General features: G+C 40.1%; 1 long non-coding RNA gene across 2 annotated transcripts in view; it reads right to left on the bottom strand.

Annotated features, from left to right (window-relative positions):
- The window catches only part of LOC147915829 (uncharacterized), an 82,807-nt gene that overhangs the window by 32,226 nt on the left and 27,694 nt on the right, over window positions 1-22,887 (bottom strand). For both annotated transcript variants that reach the window (XR_015553809.1, XR_015553808.1), the window contains exon 2: window positions 9,200-9,330. This is a non-coding gene — a long non-coding RNA (uncharacterized LOC147915829). The remainder of the gene's footprint in view (window positions 1-9,199; window positions 9,331-22,887) is intronic.

The following is a 22,887-nucleotide window of genomic DNA, read 5'->3' as shown; positions in this document are numbered from 1 at the left end:
GGTCCATTTCCCAAATGATGCTCTAAACCCAGGATGCAGTTTGTAAAAAGAGAGAGGCAAGAGAACTAACATTTATTAAGAACCTACTACGTGCCTGGCACTCTACCATAAACACTTTACATTCATTATCCAAGGACATCCTTAGCAAAGAGGAAGATATTGGGTCTCTGAGTGGATACATGGTTTGTTTACCAGTTAGTACACGACTAGCCTTGGTTTTGAATCCAAGTCTGTCTAATTCTAAAGTGCATGATCTTTTTTCAGCACATCATGCATTGCTGACACTGGGCAGGCCTCTTGACCATTTAGAATCAGTTTCCTTATCTGGATATAACAATATTGTGGATCATTTGAGAATATGTATACAAGTGCTCTGTAAGCTATAAAACACTAAACACATGTTACTGTTGTTGTAATTATATGGCAATGTTATTATTATCATCAGAAATTTGGTATACAATAAAATTCCTGAAATCATCGGAAATCCTGGGCACCTAGACAATTCTATAACAAATGAGCCAGAGCAAGGAGGAGGATTATGTCACAGCAATGTGGAAAATAATATATTCTGATTTTTCCTGGTGATTGCTTTCTTGTTTAAGGGAATTGGGTCTTTCCTAATAAGGAAAATATTTTGCAAACTAAGTCCCACTTAATTTTTTTTTTTATAATTTTATTTATTTATTTTTCCCCCAAAGCCCCAGTAGATAGTTGTATGTCATAGTTGCATATCCTTCTAGTTGCTGTATGTGGGACATGGCCTCAGCATGGCCAGACAAGCAGTGCGTCGGTGCGCGCCTGGGATCCGAACCCGGGCTGCCAGCAGCAGAGCGCGCGCTCTTAACCACTAAGCCACGGGGCCGGCCCAATCCCACTTAATTTAATATTTAGTTTCTGAGAAGTTATGTAAAGCAAAAGAAAAGTAATAAAATTAATAGTATTCTAAATGTGATAAAGAAGTATCTTATTTAACACTGAAGTGAGATATGTTTTATTTAAGGGGTCAAAATTTCCCACAATTCTTGGGCTCTGTGAAAATAGATGTGCAATATCTTCTCAAATGCAGACTTGCTCTTGATTTTTTTTCCCCAAAAGGTTTCATTGTGCTGGTGTTCACTGAAGTGGATTTGCTTAAATTAAGATGGTTTGTTTTGTAAATTTTTTTAATATTGTTTTTTCCTGTTTACAAAAATAACACCTGCTCATTACTGGGGGTAAAAAAAAAAGAGAGAGAAATGCACACAAAAATTAATCTGCTGTATAAACTTTTCAGCCAATTTTTAAACTTTTCAATAAATTCAATATTTTTTTGAACTCTGACTCCTTTTAACAAGCAGTCTCCCTTTAGCAGATTTCGCAACACTGAGTTTCAATACACAGGGCAAAAACATCTTCCCTGGTAAAGGAATATGTTCCAATGATGCAACTACGCACCAACGGTTTAAAAATATAGAAGATCCGCGAACGTATTCTTAAAAAAAGCAGTTAAGAAAAGTTACCATCCAAAACTCAAACTAAAGGAATGTCATTGTGTCAGAAAACACAAAACATACTTGAAGACCTTGGGGCAGAGGAAGGAAAGGATAGAGTTGGTTAAAAGAGACCAAGAGAGGTTCAGGTGTCCCAGGGATGCCCTGTTTCACGGGGCCTCCAGGTGGCGCTCCTGCAGTCCCCCCACCACGACCAGCAACAGCCTGGGCCTGGCTCCCCACCCCCATCCCGACTGCAGGGCCGGGGAAAGTAGTGGGAAAGCTATATCCCATTCCTGCAGACCTTGCTTTTTCTCAGTCTGCAAAGCAAAATTGGTATGCAAGTCTTCATGATCCATTGGGTTAAACAAAATGTGATTTCTGGGGACTACAGAGCCCCACATTTTCTCACCAGTTTACTAATGCTGGCATTTCTTTGAACCGGGGCTAAGCCTTTCACCTCAGAAATAGCAATAACGAGATTAAATTCCCAAAGTCTGGCTGCGGTGATACTGCAGCATAAATAAATTTTGACCTAAGCATAATCAGTGGGGGTGGGGAAGCCATTTTGGACTATGTGTGAGGGCAGAGTAACCAGGGCAAGAAGAGACTTGAAATGAGGAAGTTCATGAAGAAGACATGATATTTTCTAGAATAAACTTTGTTTACTTTCAGCTGACTGGGAGCAAATAAAAGGAGGCAAAATTATTTTTGTCATTCAGTTGCAAACTAAGATGGCTCTGCCATACAAAACTTCAAAGAAGGGGCTGGCCAGGTGGCACAAGCCGTTAAGTGTGCGTGCTCCTCTTGGGCGGCCCAGGGTTCACAGGCGCGGATGCCGGGCATACCCGATGCACTGCTTGTTAAGCCATGCTGTGGCGGCGTCCCATATAAAGTAGAGGAAGATGGGCACGGATGTTAGCCCAGGGCCAGTCTTCCTCAGCCAAAAGAGGAGGATTGACAATGGATGTTAGCTCAGGGCTGATCTTCCTCACAAAAAAAAAAAAAATAGAAGAAGAAAAAACAAAACAGTTTTAAAAAAAAAAAACTTCAAAGAATTGTCCCTGTGTGTAACACTGCCAGCCAGCATACAGGCTTCCCTTTATTCCTTCATCAAGAACTCAAGATCTTGGGGTGGGAAGTGATCTTTAAAAATCATCTAATCTGGAGCCGGCCCAGTGGCTTAGCGGTTAAGTGCGAATGCTCCGCTACTGGCAGCCCGGGTTCAGATCCGGGGCGCGCACTGACGCACCGCTTGTCAGGCCGTGCTGAGGCCGCATCCCACATACAGCAACTAGAAGGATGTGCAACTATGACATACAACTATCTACTGGGGCTTTGGGGAAAAAAAGGAGGAGGATTAGCAATAGATGTTAGCTCAGAGCCGGTCTTCCTCAGCAAAAAGAGGAGGATTAGCATGGATGTTAGCTCAGGGCAGATCTTCCTCACAAAAAAAAAAAAAAATCATCTAACCTGATCTCCTCGTTTTCAGAAGAGGAAACCAAGGTTCCCCAGCCCTTATTGCAATCTTGATTTTATTCTGCTAATAGTCTCTTTGTGCTAATTTCAACATTAAAAGCCTTCACACATACACTAATGGGATTTACCAACATAGTAAAATGTTGGTAAATGACTTACATTTGTTTTTACTCAAGATAGTGTTGTTGCCCTCTGTTTCTCTATAATAGCTATACTATGACACTAAAGAATTAATAGTGGATCTAAAAGATAGAGTGACTGTCATGGTTAATTCCATGTGTCAACATAAAATTTGCCTGGGCCACAAGGTGCCCAGATATTTGGTCAAACATTATTCTGGGTGTTTCTGTGAGGATGTTTTGGGATGAGACTAATATTTAAATCAGTAGGCTGAATAAAGCAGATTGCCCTCCCTAATGTGGGTGGGCCTTGTCCAATCAGTTGAAGGCCTGAATAGAACAAAAAGACTATCTGTCCCCCAAGTAAGAAAAGAATTTCTGATTGACAGCCTTCAAATTGGGACCTCAGTTTTTTTCCTGCCTTTACATTCAAACTGAAACATAGCTCTTCCTGGGTCTCCAGCCTGCCGGCCTTTGGACTAGAACTACACCATTGCTTCTCCCGGCCTCAGGTCTTCAGACTCAGACTAGAACTAAACCATTGGCTCTCCTGGGTCTCCAGCTTGTGAACTCACCCCGCAGATCTTGGGACTTATCAGCCTCCATAATCATGTGAGCCAATTCCTTATAATAAATATCTTTATACATATATGTTCTATTTCTCTGGAGAACCCTGTCTATTACAGTGACGTTTCCTAATGTTCAGATGTTGTGTCTCTCATGTGCCTCAAAATACACTTTCAAGGTAATTTTATGAGCTTTTGCCCAGCTGCAAATATAAACCATTCGGTACCACCATCGTAGTGCAGATACATTAAAGAACAAAGGAGCAGAATGAATATGAACTCCCAAATGTCATTGCTAAAATGAGTACTATAATATTCTGATTGTCTTACGTTGATTAACTGGGCAATTCATAGGTTGAGTTCCTGGAATGGTAAAATTCTATTACTAGATCAGAAGTCCTCTGGGAAAGCAGGTCAGCTTGAGAGTGGCTGGCCAAGGAAAGGAAAAAAAAAAAAAATGAAGAGTCTCATAAAAATAGCAATTATTAGGGGGCCAGCCCAGTGGCGCAGCGGTTAGGTGTGCATGCTCTGCTTTGGCAGCCCAGGGTTCGTAGGTTCGGATCCTGGGTGCGCACTGATGCACCGCTTGTTAAGCCATGCTGTGGCAGTGACCCATATAAAGTAGAGGAAGATGGGCATGGATATTAGCCCAGGGCCAGTCTTCCTCAAAGAAAAAAGGGGAGGATTGGCATCGGATGTTCGCTCAGGGCTAGTCCTCCTCACAAAAAAATAATAATAATAGCAATTACTAGCACTTATTTGGTGTCTACTATACGCCAGGCACTTTGCAATCATTCATTCATCCAACAGATATTACTGAGCACTTTCTATATGCCAGACGTTGTTCAAGGTGCTGGGGATACAGCAATGTAAAAACAGACTTGATTTCCTGCTCCCGTGGATCTTACAGTTTAGAGAAGGGAGATAGACAAGTAACAAATGTTATGGAGCAAAATAAAGCAGGGAGAAGGGAAGAGGTTATAATTTTCAATAGGGTTGTCAGAGAAGGCATTACCAAAGAAGGTGACTTTTGAGAATAGACCTGAATGAAAGAGATGTGGAAGCAAGTTATACAGGGAGATGTTTTTCAGGCACGGAATTAGCAAGTGTAAAGTGCCTGAGGCAGGTGAGTGTTTTTATGCTCAAAGAACATCAAGAAAGCTAGTGGAGCTAGAGCAGAGTTAATAAGGGAAGAGTAGTAGTAGATAGGTCAAAGAAATAATGATCCAGATCATGCAGAGTCTTGAGTGTCTGTGAGATAAATATTAATAATGGTATAAGCAAGATAACTGAGATTCAGAGTGGTTTCTAATTTTCCCACAATAACTTAGCTAGTAAATGGTGGAGACTGGCATAGACCTAGGTATATCTGGGTCTAAAGCCCTTACTCTTTCCACTTCATTCTATTATCTTTCTGCAGAGAAAGCTTAGAGCCTGTCCAATTGTTCTGTGTATCCCTAGTATAGTACTTGCAGTAAATATTTGCCTTTTTTTGTACTACACAGCATATCACACATCCTTCCTATTTGGAGGGATTTCCCCATCGTGTGAGTTTTGGCTTGCCATAGTAAAACCAAATGACCAGACAGTCATTCTCCCCAGCCCATGGCAGCTGGAGTGAGAACATGGGACCTGGGCCAACTTGATGCCTCTGCCCTAGACTTTGAATCTTGAGGGTGTAGCCCAAAGAGGCAGGGTCAGGTGACCATATGGGGCATCTAGCAATGCTAGTGGCAAGTGTCCAGCAGAGGCAGCGGCAGCAGTAGCACGCTGACCAGAAGTGCCTACAGTAGGACCTTGGCTATATTCCTGATTCCTCCCATTTTCTCAGCCTGGTTTCATCATTGCCAACAATTTTGCAAGCCAAAAGAGATGAGGGAGCATCTTCTTCAGCTCCAATTATGTACTCCTGTTGGGAAAAATTATGTAAGACTTTGGAATGGGAAAAAAAAAAAAGATTATTGAGCGTCCTGTTTAATATACTCTTCCTGTTTTCTCTGACTTTTATTGTTTCTGAGCTAGTTTACAACTCTTTACAGGTTTCCCTCACTATCTAAAAGTTCATTTTATGCCACTTCGCTTTTCCAAAAGACCTACAGTAGTATCTGCTTTCACTAATGGAAAGAAATCCGAAGAGGATTTTCTCTTTTACGAAAAAAGTCATAAAGCAAAAGCAGCGTTCAGCGTTGTTTTGCAGCAAGCCATTATAGAGACCAAGCGGTCAAGCATAGTCTTTCAAGCTTTCCACGTCAACCACAGCAGACCACAAACCTCGACCTTCGACATTGAGGCAGGCAGGCATAGAAGGTGTAGACATTAGCGATCTGCCTGCCTGATAGCTTCAGATGATGATGAGATGTTAATAGATGACCCTCTTCCTCTCTCTCCCACATCCCAACCTCCTGTACCTCCCACCACCCCAACCTCTGACAACTCAGCCGAACACCCCAGCATCATCACCACCACCTCTCAGCCTTCCTGTGTGCTCACTGTCTTCCCCATGCTGGTAAGGGAAACTACACTGTGCATACATTGTTTCTACTGTATATAGGTTGTGTATTTATCATATAATGCCTGCTTTTACTATATGTTAGCGTTATTTTAGGTTTTACATGTTATTTGGTGTGATTTGGTAGGTTATTTTTTGGGTCTGGGAATGCTCAAAAATTTTTCCCATATAAATTAACAGTGATTGCTTCTTCACTTGACGCCATTTTGGCTTACGAAAGGTTTCACAGGAACACTCTACTCTCGGACAGTGGGGGAACCCTATAATTTGTAGAGAGCTGAAAATAATACAAATGATTCTCATCCATACAAATGCAAATTAATTGTATCAGATAGAATGCAATTGATTATTGTCTGTGGATAGAACCATGTTACATGTGTTCATAAATTCATTTTAGCATTCCTTATTTTCCTAGGCAGTCATGTATCGTTTAACGATGAGGATACATTCTGAGAAATGCATTGTTAGGCTATTTCGCCATTGTGCAAACATCATAGAGTGTGCTTACACAAACCTAGATGGGATAACCTACCACACACCTAGGCTATATGGTACTAATCTTATGGGACCACCATCGTATATACAGTTCATCATTGACCGAAATGTCATTGTGCAGCTCATGACTGTACAAGTTTGTGGTACTTCAAATTCTCCTTTCAACCAGTTCTAACTTATCAAGTCTCCTCAATAATTAATGAGTTAAATAAAATCTATGCCGTGTCACATTTATTTGTTAATTCACTTCGGCACTCCTTATCTGCCTATAAATATATGTGTGGTACTTTGTATTCTTTCACCAGTACATCTTACTGGTTCCCTCAACAATTAATGAGTTAAACAAAATCTATGATGTATGTTCATCTTATATTTTTATCAGAGGCACGATTTTGCAACTTAAAAATATTATTCTCTAACAATAATGAACAGGAAAATCACATCACTGTCCTGTCTTTAGCTCAGAGCTCTTCCCGTCTGACTTCCACCCACCATACACAGCCATCAACTCATGAGGCAGGCGGCCCAGGTGCCGATCTTAGCTCTGACCCTAACCAATTTGTTAACTCACATAGCCTCCCGGGACTTCAGTTCCTTCATCTTTGAAACAAAGAGGATGGATTCAATATTCTTGAAGATCCAACTCAGCTTTTTTAACTTCTTATGATTGACTGTGTCACATATCATTATGTTTTCTCACCGCTATCCTTTATGAGTTTCTCGAACCTTTTCCCAGATACTGCTGTATTTATATTCTTTATTTCACTTTCCGCCACAGCAGGCCCTATTTTCCTTCTCTTACTTTCTCAAGGTTCAATTCTTCTGTATTCAGCTTCCTGTCTCCCCACATCCCAAATACACACACATATACAAATACAAACCTCTTTGTGGAAACCAAAAGACTATAACAAATTTGTAGCTATTATAGGATTACATGGAAGAAACAAGTGGTTTCCACTCTGCTTTGCCCTTAATCCCTCCAAAAAAACTACCTCAAAACAAAACAAATAAGTGCTTCATTAAAAAACTACTTGAACAAACAAACCACTTTGATCTCACTGTTCAGTTTAACCCAGAGGTAGATAATAATAGCACAAGTAATGAGCTTTCTTTTTTCTCCACCATCTCCTTTTCCAGAACCACACTCAGGCCTCTCCAACTGGGTTAGGAGAATGCACTTTCTGAGGATCACGCTGTATGTAGTCTGCATAGCCGACTGCTCAGGCCTGAGTAGCAGGACTCAGGATTTCCTGATTCTTTCCCTGCACTTCTTCACGCAACACAGCCAGAGTCCTCAAGATCAGTCACCCTCAGGGAATCTGCGCTTACAGTATGCTTTTGTGTATATTTTTCTACTGAGTTCAGTTCAGAATACAGATGGTATCTTTTCTATCTAAAGAAGAGACCTAGTAAGAAAGCCAAATTAGATTCTCTCAAGAGTTGTTTCTAACATTAATTGCTGGCCAGTGTGACGTGATTTCTAAGCTTTCTTACAGCTCATAAAATGTCGTGGGGTGTTTGGAGGTTGAAAGAATTGTGCCAAACAAAGAAGGCAAGAAGAACTTCCAGGCCAAGGAAATGCATGTGCAAAGCATGGACTCTTCAAAGGACCCCAGTGTTCCGGGCACGGGGAGTAAGTAGTTCAGTGTGGCTGCTGCAAAGATGCTGTGTAGGGCGGGGGAGGGAGAAAGAGAGAGGATCAGAAGGAGGCAAGCCTGCAAAGATAAGCAAGAGCCTGACTGCAAGGGCCAAACTGCCCCCTGCCCTGCCAGGAAGCTCACAAGAGGAGAACTCTGTCAGATCTGCTTCTTTGTAATTCAAGAAAACATGATGTGACTTTTGAAATTTCTCCTTTGAGGTACTCCTTGCAACTAATAGCATTTCCTCACAGACAAATACCAGGAAGTCATTTGACCCTAATGTTTGCTGAAAAATACAACTACGGAAAATGGATGTGTTGCTGGGGTGTTTTGCTTTTCTCCATGCAAACATATGGGAGTGATAATGTTTCCCTCCCTACATCACACAGTCTCTCCATTATCAAGAAGTCATTGAGCAATCATCAGTAGAAGTAAACATGCATAGTTGCAATAATTCCAGATACTTTATGGTACATTAATGACTCAGGAATTTGGGTCTAAGAACATGATCATTCTCCATTAAAGAATTTCAAGTACATATTCCCTTTGATTTTGGTCTCCTGAGGGACGTATGGACGGGTGATGCTTCAGTCACCTTGCTTATTGGCTAGCCCTGGGCTCTCTGCAGGAACATTCCTCCCCATGCCTGGTGAACTTATGGTGAGGAGAGGCCTGGAAAGACGGACTGCCATTTTGGTAAACTCACGTGGTTGCCTGAATCTAAGCTCTCCTGCTCCAAAGCACAACCAGCCCTGAACAAATGAAAGACAGTTGGTTTTCTTTCAGCCCACTCGCATCTCATGCACAGCTTCATTCTTGTTCTGTCCCTTCCCCACTGAGACAGACCAGGTGTCTTAGTCAGCTCAGGCTGCCATAACAAAACACCATAGACTGGGTAGCTTAACAGGAATTTATTTCTTACAGTTCTGGAGAACGAAAGCCAAGATCAAGGTGCTAGCAGGGTCAGTGTCTGGTGAGAGCTCTCTTTCCTTGGGTTGCAGACAGCGGCTTTCTGCTGCATCCTCACATGGCCTTTCCTCTTTGCTAGCTAGCCTGTAAAAAGAGAAAGAAACTTTTCTCTCCAAATACTATCCCATTGGAGGTGACAAGAGATTTTCACATATTGAGGTACATGGGGTAACTATTCGGGTTCAAAATTGATTCGGCTTGAACTAAAGAAGCCTGACTTATGGCCTACCAAACATACATTGTACATCTGCTTTAATCATTAAAGTAAAGAATGCACTCTCTTGGGCCAGCCCTGTGGCTTAGCGGTTAAGTGCGCGCGCTCCGCTACTGGCGGCCCGGGTTCAGATCCCGGGCGCGCACCCACGCACCGCTTCTCCAGCCATGCTGAGGCCGCGTCCCACATACAGCAACTAGAAGGATGTGCAACTATGACATACAACTATCTACTGGGGCTTTGGGGAAGGAAAAAAAGGACAAGGATTGGCAATAGATGTTAGCTCAGAGCTGGTCTTCCTCAGCAAAAAGAGGAGGATTAGCATGGATGTTAGCTCAGGGCTGATCTTCCTCACAATAAATAAATACATACATACATACATAAATAGAATGCACTCTCTTAAGATAAGAATGCATACTTCCCCTCCTATGCCCTATTGGTAACACCCGCCCTGTACTAGTCCTTTTCCCAAAATCAGAGTCATGCTGACCTGCTAATTTGCAACTAAATACCTCCTTGAAACTTTAAAAATGTATCCTGGGTGTGTTTAGTGTATGTTCTTTGTTCTAAAAAGATATAAGACTGTACTGAAAACCATGCTTCTCTGGAAGGCTTTCTAAGGCCTTCCTGAGTTATAATCCCCAGTCCAGCTCAAGTAAAGTCACCTTATTTCTCTTATCTATAGAATGGTTATTGGTTATTTTGCATCGACAGAGGTTAAGCCTTCAACATATGAATTTGGGGGGGACACAAACATTTAGTCCATAACATTCTGACCCTGGCCCCCAAAATCCATGTCTTTCTTGCATGCAAAATACATTCATTCCATCCCAACAGTCCCATAAATCTTAACTCATTCCAGCATCAACTCTAAAGTCTAAAGTCCAAAGTCTCATTTAAATATTATCTAAATCAAATATGGATGAAACTTGAGAGATGATTCATCCTGAGGCAAAATTCCTCTCCAACTGCAAATGTGTGAAACCAGACAAGTTATGTGCTTCCAAGATACAACGGTAGTGATACTGAACCTCTTAATCTCAAGTTTGTGTGCCCGACGCACAATAAGCCAAACACTGGGACATCGATGCTTGGAGATGGAGAAAGGTTTATTCAAATTGGCCAAGACGAGAAGGCAGGAGTATGGACTCTCTCAAGTCTGCCTTAATAAGAGAAAAAGGCAGGGGTTTTTATAGAGCTAAGGGGTGTGGCAGGGATAGTTTCGGAGAAACAAAGGGGTAATGTTTCTTTCACTCCCAATAAGCCCTTGGGCAATCTGACTTCTGGGCATCAGCGGCAGCTAGGGACTGGTTATCTGGTGATCCTTGAAGGCATTCTTTCTTCTGTAAAACAAGCTCCTAAATCCTTGTGACCCTTGAGTTACCCCTCAGGTTAAATAGGAAAACAGCAAACTGACAAGATTAACTACTTTTCATAGCAAGGTCGAAAGGTAATCTTATTGAATATTTACAGTAACCCTCAGGTTACTCAGTAAACTGAAGACTGTAACCTCAGGCTTCAGTAGGACAGGCATAGGATAGACATTCCCATTCCATGAGGGAGAAATAGGAAAGGAAAGGGAGGCAATTCCTAAGCAAGTTCAAAACCTAGCAAGGCAAATTCTATCAGATCTTAAGGCTCAAGAAAAATCTTCTTTGGTTTGATGTTCTGTCTCCAGGACCCACTGGGGCAGCAGTCCCACCTCCAAGACCTTGCTGTACAGGGGTTGTGCCCCCAAGGCTCTGGGGGTCCGGGGGCCTAAGGTTCCACAGGGTAGCCCCACTCCTGAGGTACTGGGTGGGATCTTCCTGGTCCACAGAAACAGAAGAGGTGGCCCTGCCCTTTGAAACTGAGGAGGAAACAGCCTTGCCCCCTGGGCCTGTGGTGGAAGTGGCAGTCCTGATGATCTCTGAATGTCTTCAGGATCATTCTTCCCTTTTTTTGAAGAATAGTACTTGTTTGCAGCCAAATAGCACTATGGCCCTGTCTTGTGCAATCCAAGAAGTCCAACAGCCTTTCTTCATTTCATCCTATCTCTGTTAGCGTTTGTTTTTTTTTTTTTTTTTTTTTTTTGGTCAGGAAGATTGGCCCTGAGCTAACATCTGTGCCGATATTCCTCTATTTTTGTATGTGGGATTCTGCCACAGCATGGCTTGACGAGCGGTGTGTAGGTCCACGCCCAGGATCCAAATCCGCAAACCCCAGGCCACCAAAGTGGAGTGCATGAACTTAACCACTACACAACTAGGCCAGCCCCAAACTGGTAGTGTTTCTGCTGTTATAATCCCATAAACAGGGCCGGCCCTGTGGCTTGGTGGTTAAGTGCGCGCGCTGCAATGCTGGTGGCCCGGGTTCGGATCCCAGGTGCGCATTGAGGCACCACTTCTCCGTCCATCCTGAGGCCGAGTCCCACATACAGCAACTAGAAGGATGTGCAGCTATGACATACAACTATCTACTGGGGCTTTGGGGGGAAAAAATAAAATAAATAAAATCTTTAAAAAAAATAATAATAATCCCATAAACTTTTATTGAGTGATAGTGCAGCCACACCCTTGGTAGTCTCTTCAGAACATGCTTTCTTATTTTTTGCAATATGGACAGATCTTCAAGTTCTAGTTCGTTTTTGCTTAACAATTCCTTCTTCGATTCATCTCTCTCTTCTTTTATTTTACAATAAACAGTCAGGAGGAATCAAGCCACTCCTCCAACACTTTGCTTAGAAATCTCCTCAGCTAAATATCCACTCTCATCGCTCAAAACTTCTACCTTCCACAAAACACTAGAATGCAGTTCAGCAAAGTTCTTTGCCCGGTTAAACAAGGAATGTCTTCCCTCCAGTTTCTAATAACACGTTCCTCCTTTCAATCTGAGACTTCACCAGAATTACCCTTAATGTCCATATTTTTAGCATGTACCTCAAAACTCTTCCAGCCTCTATCCACTATCCTATTACCCAATCCCAAAACTGCTTCCACATTTTTAGGTACTTGTTACAGTAGCATCCCACTTCTCAGTACCAAAATCTGGGTTCTGCAGAGAAACAGAACAAATAGGATATATATATAAATATTTATATATATATATATAAAATTTATTTTTTTATTATGAGGAATTGGCTCACACAGTTATGAAGACTGAGAAGTCCCAAGATCTGCAGTCAGCAAGCTGGAGACCCAGGAGAGCCAATGGTCTAGGTTCCAATCTGAGTCCAAGTCCAAAGGCAGAAGAAGACCCATGTCCCAGCTCAAAATTAGTCAGGCTGAGAGAAAGAATTCTTTCCTGCTCAGCCTTTTTATCCTATTTAGGCCTTCAACAGATTGGATGAGACCCACTGGCATTGGGGAGAGCAATCTGCTTCACTCAGTCTACTGATTCATATGTTAACCTCGTTCAGAAACATCCTCACAGACACACCCAGAAATAATGTTTAACCCAATATCTAGGCACCCTGTGGCTGGATCAAGTTGACACATAAAATTAACCTGGTCAAGGGGCTGGCCTGGTGACTTAGTGGTTAAATTCACACACTTTACTTCGACGGCTCTGGGGTTCACGGGTTCAGATCCCAGGCATGGACCTACACACCACTCATCAAGCCACGCTGTGGCGCTGTGGCGGCGTCCCACATACAAAATAGAGGAAGATTGGCCACAGATGTTAGCTCAGAGCCAATCTTCCTCATCAAAAAAAAAATTAACCTGATCAATCTACTTTGACCAGCTTTCTTGCCTTTTCCTCACGTTTAAACTTAGCTTCACCTGTTCATCACAATCTTCTGTTTTGCCAATAATCAGAGCCTTGCTAAGAAACTGCTGAATTGCCCTAAAAATCACTAAGATATCGATGAGTGCAAATGACTTAACAATTCTTCTCCTTATTTGCATGTAATCTGCAGTTTACCTAAGGAAGCAAACAATTTTTTATTGTGGTAAAATAATAGAGCATAAAATTCAGTTTTAAGCATTTTAAAGTGTACAGTTCAGTTTGATTAAGTATCTTCTGTACAACCATCACCACCACCTGGTCCCAGAACTTTTCCAACACCCCAAAAGGAAACCTCATACCCACTAAGTAGTCATTCCTCACTCCCCTCACCCAACCCCTGGCAAACACTAATCTGCTTTCTGTCTCTATGGATTTTCCTGTTCTGGATATTTCATACAAATGGAATCATACACTATGTGGCCTTTTGTGTCTGGCTTCCTTCACTTAGCTAAGGAAGACTGTGAGCCCCCTTAGCTAAGGGAAGGTGAAAAATGGAAAGTAGAATATATTTTGTAATATAAACATTTTCAGGTATCTTTAAAATGACACCAACTTTCTACTTAGCTGTTTTACCAAGATTTGGGGAACTCATCTGTGATTCATCTGCCCCAGACATTCTGCTCTATGCTATTAATTCTTTCCATGGAGGTTTGAGGCAGCCAAACATAAGCTGGCATGGGGCCAGGGTAGAGAATATGAGCACAATTCAGGGGGCCCATTTCCCTTCTGCAGGGAGGCCTTCCTTCCCTGAAAGTGACCTGGCAGGACCATAGGGGTCATAAGGTCATACAGCCCCGAGAGGCATAAGGATGTTTGCCCCGGGACACTTTACGTCTTGATAAATATAAAAGCAAGCATGTCTCTGGCAGCAAAGTAAATTATTCATGGGCTTTATTTAAAAAGAGAGACAGTATTTATAGAAAGAAAAAAAAAATGACACTACTTCAATTCTAAAAGATCATTTCCAGAAGAAGAACATTTCTAATCAAATGTGAGTCAAAGACACTGCCTTCATCGCTCACACTGCACAGCTACAAGTTATCAAAAGATCCTGGGTTTGCTGAGATATAGGTTTCTACAATGTGGGTAATTTGAAAGAATACATAACTTTATTGGGAATGTACCATGCAGATGGCCAGCCCAGACTACAAGTCTGCGGAAGTTTTGTGGGAAATGAGCAGTTTGGCAGCCCCTCAACCTAAAGGGTCTGAGAATGGCGTGCCAGAAAGACTCAGAGGCCGCAGGAGTCGCTTTAAAACGTTGAAGCTCTGGAGGTCCCGCTCAAGGGTTTCAGTGTGTGTCACAGATTTTATGTGCTGCCAGCTCCCACAGCTTTATTTGGTCTAAGGAATGTACCTTAGCAGAGGCTTTATTTTTTCTTTTTCAGCTCTTCCTTTTTTTTTTTTTACTGATCTCCCTTTTTTTTTTATTAATAACCAAACTCAAATACATTGCAAATATTTCGTCTTTATTTCTATCCTGTTACTATTTATATATTTGCTAAGATCAAAGTCTAGACTCATCCTCAAATGAGTTCATGTTATTTTCCTGCTTCCATTTCAAAATATGGACCATGTAGTCTTTATAATTTTACTTCCTGATGACTGGCTTAGATTTAATCATATACACAAACACTTTAGTAACTCGCTAAACAGATCCATGTGAGGATAAAAGGAAGATCGAAGGCCTGATCTAGGCACAAAATTTTTCTCCTTATTTTCAAAAGTTTTCTGGAGTCTGTAACTGAACACAATGGACTCTGGTTAAAAATTCACAATGATTCTTTTTTAAATAATCGCATTTGTCTTTTTATGAGATCTTTCAGCCCAAAAGGATCCCTATTTGACACCATAATATTTACGTTCAAAAGATAGGACTACAAGGCAAGGTCACTGGGTTTTAACAAATACACCTGAATTTATCCATAAAATGAATGCTATCCCCCTCAAATAGGTAGCAACATTCCAAAGATATTGCTATCATTTAAAAGGATTTTGGAACTCCAATTAGGAACTACTTTCCTTCACATACTGAGGGAATTCCCTAATGGTTAAAAAAAAATCTTTTTCTCATCAGTATAAATTTCATTTTCAGAAACAACCAAGTCGTTCAATATGGCAGATAGTAATTGACTGGATAGAACCGTTTTCACCTAACTAATAGGTACTTACAAAATAATAAGATTAGCTTTTTCTTTAATATAAATCCTTTAGTCCCAAAGGTAATTCCAAAAGAAGTTCCTAAAACGTTTAGAACAATAGCAATGTGGTTGAAAGAAGTGTCTAGACCTCCAAAGTAAGTCCTCTGAAAAGGGTGACTTTCATTTAAATATATAGATGTTTCAAAATCTTTTTTTAAAAAATAGGCTATCCTCACCTTATTTCACTTTCACAGACACTTCATGTTGTTGGTGACTAGATAAGGGGAGTTGGCTATTTTCCAGCTTGCTACAGAGTAAAATTTTATTTAACAATTCAGTTTTTGGAGTGAACAGAAGTGCAAAACCTGAAATACCCTCAGAACTAAGCTTTAATGATCTCTTCTAAAACAAACTTAAAACATTCACGTGGATATAAAATCTGGAATGTAAGCTACACACAACAGATAAACGTATACTAAATGAACATATGAATATTAACAAAATATTAAAATACTAACTCTCCCCCCTAGAGTTTATACTTTGGGTTTCAAAGTCTTGTTTCCAAAGCTAATTTCATTAAGCGTGTCTATGACTGGCTTGCAAGAATGGGATATACTGGAATGTTAGTCACTGTACAAGTTAGTTTAAATAAATTTTATATTTTGCCAACATAGAGGTATTTAATTTAGGTAATCTTGTGTTTCGTTTTTTTGTATTCCTGTCCATGATGAAAGGCAGAAGAAAATCATGACACAATGAGCACCTATTGTACACAGGGACTGAACAAGTTCCTAATTTAATCCTCTCAACATCTCTGAGCTAAATATTTTTATCCCCATTTATAGATGAAGAAACTGAGGCATGGGGAATTTGAACAGCAGATCCCTGGCGAATGGGAGAACCGCATTTACCTGACCATGTGCTGAGAAAAAAGCCAAAGGCCATACCCACATGTTTGGAAAATGAAATGAAATTATCTTCCCAGAGAGAACATTTTTTTCCCCAAAAAAACTGTTGTTATCATTCCCCCTCATTATTCTTTTTCGTTAATCTCAATAACTCTTTTTATCATACTTTTCTCCAAAATGAGATAGTGCAATTATCTCCTGATCTGGGAAAGTAAAATATTCTATGAATTTTTATCTTGTTATTTATACAAGGAGCCTTTGGAAACCAGTTAAGTGTTTGAACCAGTTAAGTGTTTGGGAGGGACATATAAAAATAAAGCAAGCTAAATAAAGAACTGTTGATGTGAATAAAATAAAGGAAAAAAATCATGATCCTTAGTTAAAAGACACTAGGAGCCTTGACCATCTATGGGGGTAATAGATTAAAGATTTAAATTAGGAAAAGAATACAGAGGAGATCCTTCAACCTGAACGCAAGAGGAGATTGAGAATCCATGTGAGGGCATTTCATTTGATCTTAGAGACATATTTTACCGGTGACTTTTTTGTTTTTAAGAGTGTTTCTGATTTTCTTTTTCATTTCTTAATGGCCCCAATTTTCCAGCTTATCTCCCAGTTTATTCTATCTAGTAAAAGCTTATTCATTTTTAGCTTTTATTTTCTTGTTCAGCCCCTAATGACTGATAATGTGAAAGGAAACAGACTAAAATAAGACACCTGGATTAAATAATAAATTTTTTTCATCATTTTGATGGATAACAATTCATTTTCAAAATAAATATAAGCTTCATAACTTACTAATATTTTGTGAGATTCTTACCTTATTTCTATGGTTTCATTCTCATTGCCTTCTGTCTTTCCCATTGCCAGAACTAACACCACCCATATCCTAAAAAGGGTTAAACCTGAAGTAACATGATGTTTTGACAGTGATATGTCCAAAAAATGGTCTTATCCAGAAATTTAGATTTGTGACTATGTCATCAGAGGAGTTCTCAAAATCTCAACATGACTTGCCTAATTCTGGCTTTTTTGTTTTCTGTAGTCTGCATCTGTTTTTAGGCCAAAGGATATACAGAAACTTGTGGGTAATACTCTTCTTGAGTTGACATCTTATTAAGCAAAAGATGAGTACAGAATTTTCTTTCACTTCAAAGGGCATATACCATAGGGTGCAAAGAAAGAAGGGACTGGGTCCTTCCAGGCAAACCTTGCCCTCTGGCACTAACACTCAACTCCCCACGGATGTAAGAGGGCAAACTCTGGCCCCTTTGTAGCTCTAGGTAACATTTCCCACAACCCCTGACTCATAAATATTGACATTTGGGAAAAACAAGAGCAGAAAAGAGAAAAGGGCTTTGCCAAAAAAAAAAAAAATTGTTTTCAAGTTGAAATGTTCGTATATTTTTCTAAAGCCTGATTTATATCAGACACCGCTATAATTTTAAACAAAATATACCTCATCTTGGTATTTTAAAAAATAGTCTTATCCATCAACAACTAGAGAATATAAGAAACAAAGCTTTCAAAGCTTTTAATTTTTTTTTTCCATCAGGACAATAATTTTCACTAACAGGGCTGAGTTGAATGCAATTTTTTCTAAAAGGAACTATAACAGTGTTCTCAGAGAACATCTTTTTTGCTGAATACCAATTTTTAAATCATAGCGAATTTGGAATTCTTGATTTTCAGCAAAATCTTTTCTTTTTCCTCTTAAATATTTGTCTCTACCCTTCTTTGCTTCAAAAAACAGAAATATGGTTAACTAAGACCTCTGAGAATTCTTCACACTCTTGCCTGTTTCTCTCCATTGCGGAACTACAGCACAACCTGGTGGTAATTATGGTTATTACCATGGTCTATGCATGTGAATGGCCAAAATTACAAACCGAAATAAAAGAATGCCTTGTGTTTAGGCTTTTAGAAAATAAACTATCTGGAAAAATAACAGTAGAGTGGCTCTCTTAAATCATAATTACGAATATAGCTTTTTATAGTTTTTAACATAATATACCTTTTAAGAATAATCTAGTTTGGGGCTGGCCCGGTGGCGCAAGCGGTTAAGTACGCGTGCTCCGCTGCGGCAACCTGTGGTTCGCCGGCTCGGATCCCAGGTGCGCACAGACGCACTGCTTGGCAAGCCATGCTGTGGCGGCGTCCCATATAAAGTGGAGGAAGATGGGCATGGGTGTTAGCCCAGGGCCAGTCTTCCTTAGCAAAACAAGAGGAGGATTGGCAGATGTTAGCACAGGGCTGATCTCCTCACAAAAAAAAAAATCTAGTAAGGTTACTGATGAGTCATTGACATAAACTGATACAATTTGTAACATTCATATATTTTCATAATAACCCTCTTTTTTATGCTTTTCCAATTATCTGAACAATATCTCAAAAATATTTAAGGGGCAAAAATATCTTTAATAAAAAGTTTAATAAAAGTTTATCAGCCCTGCAAGGATTCTTTTCCCCTGTGTGCCATGGGCACAATAAGCACCATCTAAAGACAAAAAAAAAGGTGCATTTGTCATAAGACTTTTGCCTAGCTGTCAAATTTTAGCTAACAAGAACTTAGTTAATTAAGTTCACTTTCATCTTAAAAATGAAATGTATTTTTGATATCTTTTCCCCTAAAAGACAAGACAGTTTTACATGCTTTTATTTCACAGCTAGTAACACCATCGATGTAAGACTTTTTTTTTTTTTTTTTTGTGAGATCAGCCCTGTGCTAACCGGGAAACTCCAGGCCACCACAGCAGGGTGCGTGCACTTAACCGCTTGTGCCACCAGGCCGGCCCCCCATCAATGTAAGACTTTATGGACTAAATGGTGATTCATAATAACTGTGATCTTTTATGTGTTTTTAGTACTTTACACCCATTCTCTTATCTAATCCTTTCAACAACCCTATCAAATTAAGGATCAGTATCTCCATTTTACAGATTAGAAAACTGAGGCTTAGGGATATGAAATAACTTATTCAAGGTCACTTAGCTAGTGAGTGACAGAAGGGACTGAACCTTTCTCCAAAGCCCATGCTCAGCATCTGGGGCATAGTAGGTCTTCGATAAATAATCATTGACTCAGTGAACAAATGCACCTATTGCAAGGATAGTAAAGGTAAGCCTGGGCTAGATCCAAGGTCTTTTGACTCTACATCTAGTAATTTTTCCAGTAAAGTTTAGACATTCTTTGACTTTTCTCTTGTATCTGAATGCAATCATACTCTTCTGACCCAGCTAAGTGCCTTTTATTTTCCAAAAAAGAACAAAGAAGCAATACCAAGCCACAGTCACCTGAGCCTCACACACCTGGGCTCTTTGATCCATGAGGCACTAGCAGGAGATCTTTACAATTTTTGTGCCATAGATGCCTTTGGAAGTCTAGTGAAGCTTCTAGAACTCCTCCCAAAATAATCTTCTAGAATATTACAAGGGAAACTATTTTAAAATAAAATTTTCAAAATATTTTTTAAAAACTAATTTGTAATGTATGTGCTCATTTATTAATGCATTAAGTAATTAAATCTAGCAGCAGATTTAATAAATACTACATTTTTAGAGTAGCAATGAGTATAAATGATATTTTGAGATATCTGTAACCCCTGTAATGTGATATCACTATATCTGTGACTTCTATTGGTAGAGAGATATTGTTAATATTGACGTGATATGTGGTGATGGGGTTCAGGGCAGGCCGCCCCAAGATGTGCCACTCTGGTATGCAGATTATTTCGAGCCGAAGACAATAAAGGCTCAGAAGACTCTGAAAGAAACTTTGTCCTCCCCCACTACTAACTGCCTTAAAGGATTTAAGATAGAAGGCCTGTCCCCAGGACAGGCCATCACCATAGATAACTCTGGGTATGGATGGACTGGGAGGGTCCTTGGTAATCCCATTCTTATCAAAGTTCTGTTTACCAATCATATAAATCTCCATTTGTAAGGGTGTCTCCCTCTCTGTACTGGGAAGAAGGGGGTATGACCTCATCTCTAGAAACTTATCAAGGCAGAATGCGAGGCTGCATAACCTTACTCTAGTTTACTGTGCTTTTCTGGTAATCTCCCATAACTGACTCCCCCCACCCCCAACATCTTCCTTTGTCTTTAGCTGAGGAGAGGAGAACCTCCACCATTTTGTCCAGTTATTCAGCTTTTTCTGGGTCTCTCCCATGTACACATGTTATAAAGCCTTGTTTGATTTTCTCCTGCTATTCAGTCTCTTATTTAATTTAATTTGTAGCCCAGCCAGAAAGGACCCAGAGTGGGTAGAGGATAGTCTTCCTCCCCTTCAGTGGCTTATATTCATAATTAAAGAAAATGCCAAATTTCAATTTGAAGTTAATGAAAACAAAAATTTCTTTTCATCTAAGCTCATGGACCCGTTACCCTCTTAAATTGAGAAATCAAAGCTAATCTTAAATGTGTTACTCATAGAAAAATCTTTTCAAAAACTAAATTATAAAAAAAGTCTTATGTTCAAAAAATACATACAACAAATATATATATTTCCCTTGGTTATACATTCCCCTTGGAATATATATATATTTTTTTCTATATTCTCCTTGATTAATATGTGATATATTCACTTTAATATGAATGATCCGATGTGAGGCAAGTCTCCAAAAATAAGCATGTCTAGGACCTAGAAAAGTATTAAGACAGCCTTGTCTGAGTCTTATGACATTACCAACAAACAAATATATATATTGGTTTCTTATAATAATTCCATTTAATTTAGCAAATATTTGTTCAGCAGCTATTATGTACCAGACACTATTCTGGGAGTTTTAGGAAATAGGTTAAACAATGCATAATTTTATATCATTTGTGTAGCACTTTATAATTTTCAAAACAGTTCTATACACATCCTTCATTCAAGGCTATTTACAACAATGAGAGGTAAGTAAAGCAAGGTCTGGAGACTTATTAATTGGTCTTATTTATTGGTCCACAATAAACCCCACTCCAGACATACGGTAGGTACCCAATAAATGCAGACACTGTGCTCAGTTCATATTCCTTAAACAAGCCCTTGAATTAGGGATACCAGATAAAATACAGAACACTCAATTAAATTTGAATTTCAGATAAACAAATAATTTTTTTAGTATAAGTAAGTCTCATGTAATATTGTGACTAGAATACACTGTATTCGTTTGATAAGGCTGCCATAACGAAGTACCACAGACTGGGGACCTTAAACAACAGAAATTTATTTTCTCACAATTCTGGAGGCTAGAAGTCCAAGATCAAGGTGTCAGCAGGATTGGTCTCTCTCCTTGGCTTGTAGATGGCTGTCTTCTCACTGTGTCCTTGCATGGTCTTCCCTCCATACCTAGCTGTGTCCTAATCTCCTCTTCTTAGAAGGACACCCGTCATATTGGATTAGAGCCCACCCCAATGACTTTATTTTATCTTATTGCCTACTTAAAGGCCCTATCTCCAATTCCTGTCACATTCTGAGGTACTGAGGGTTAGGACCTCAACATATGAATTTGAGGGGGACACAAGTCAGCCCATAACATACACTAAAACGTTATTTGTTGTTTATCTGAAATTCAAATTTAACTGGGCATCCTGTATTTTTATTTGCTAAATCTGGCAACCCTACCCTGCATTTCTTTGCCTGAGAGCTCTCTCTCCACTTCAGGAACTCAACCTTGGGTAGGATCAGGCCAGAGTGTGGGGACGTTAATGCCCCTGTGAGCAGCCAGCAATCAACGATGGATGAAGGTTGGTGGATAAAGGCACTAGCTTCCTCTCTTTCTGGGGAGACAATTCTGAGCATGTTCTGCAAAGTTTCCCAGAGGTTCCCAGTGGGTTGGAGCCCCAGCTACCCTCACTAGCAACCTGCCCATTAATGCACCCAGCACTGGCTTCCTCCCCTTCCACATCTTACCTTCCCTCTCCCTTCCTGCACTTCCTGGAGTCATCTCCCAAATAAACCTTCACATTCACATCCTTGTCTCAGGATCTGCTTTTGAGGGAACTCACCCTAAAACAAAATGATTATTGAATTGAATCCTCATTTTCAGAAGAGAGCTTTGTGGAGCATACAGATGCTGAAGGCAATGAAGATGGATAGTGATAGACCTTCTTTCCCTTATTCAGCACTGCCTCTAGATACCAATCATTACATTCCTGTTACGTACCAGGCACTGGGAAAGTCATTTTACAGGTATCTTGGCTAACACATTCATCCACTCTGCATGGTAGCTATTGTTCAAATTGCAAATGGAGAAACTGATGCTCAGAGAGGTTTTCTGAAGCCACACAGCTATGGCAAACGTCTTTCCCTCAAGGTGCTTAAAAGCGAATTGCAAGCACGTAACATTTATACAAGCAAAGGTAACTAACAACACAAGAGAATAGGTGGAAGTGTATACTAGGTAGCTCAGAGAAGAAGTCCTATAGAAATCCAAAGAGAGATAAAGGGGAACTGGGAAGATTAGGGAAGTCTTCACATGGGAGGTTGGACTTGGGCTGAGTCTGAGTGGATGCGGTAGATTCAACTGTGAGAAGAAGAGCAAGGAGAGGGTTCTGGGTGACAGGGTGGAGGAGCAGAGTGTAGAAGCAGGGCTGGGCATGTGTGCTGTGACTGTAAACAGACAG

This window comes from Ceratotherium simum, chromosome 12 (genome assembly GCF_057802395.1).
Source record: "Ceratotherium simum simum isolate JZ-2026a chromosome 12, ASM5780239v1, whole genome shotgun sequence".
NCBI classification, from domain to species: Eukaryota; Metazoa; Chordata; class Mammalia; order Perissodactyla; family Rhinocerotidae; genus Ceratotherium; species Ceratotherium simum.
This window is presented reverse-complemented; position numbering and strand designations above follow the sequence as displayed.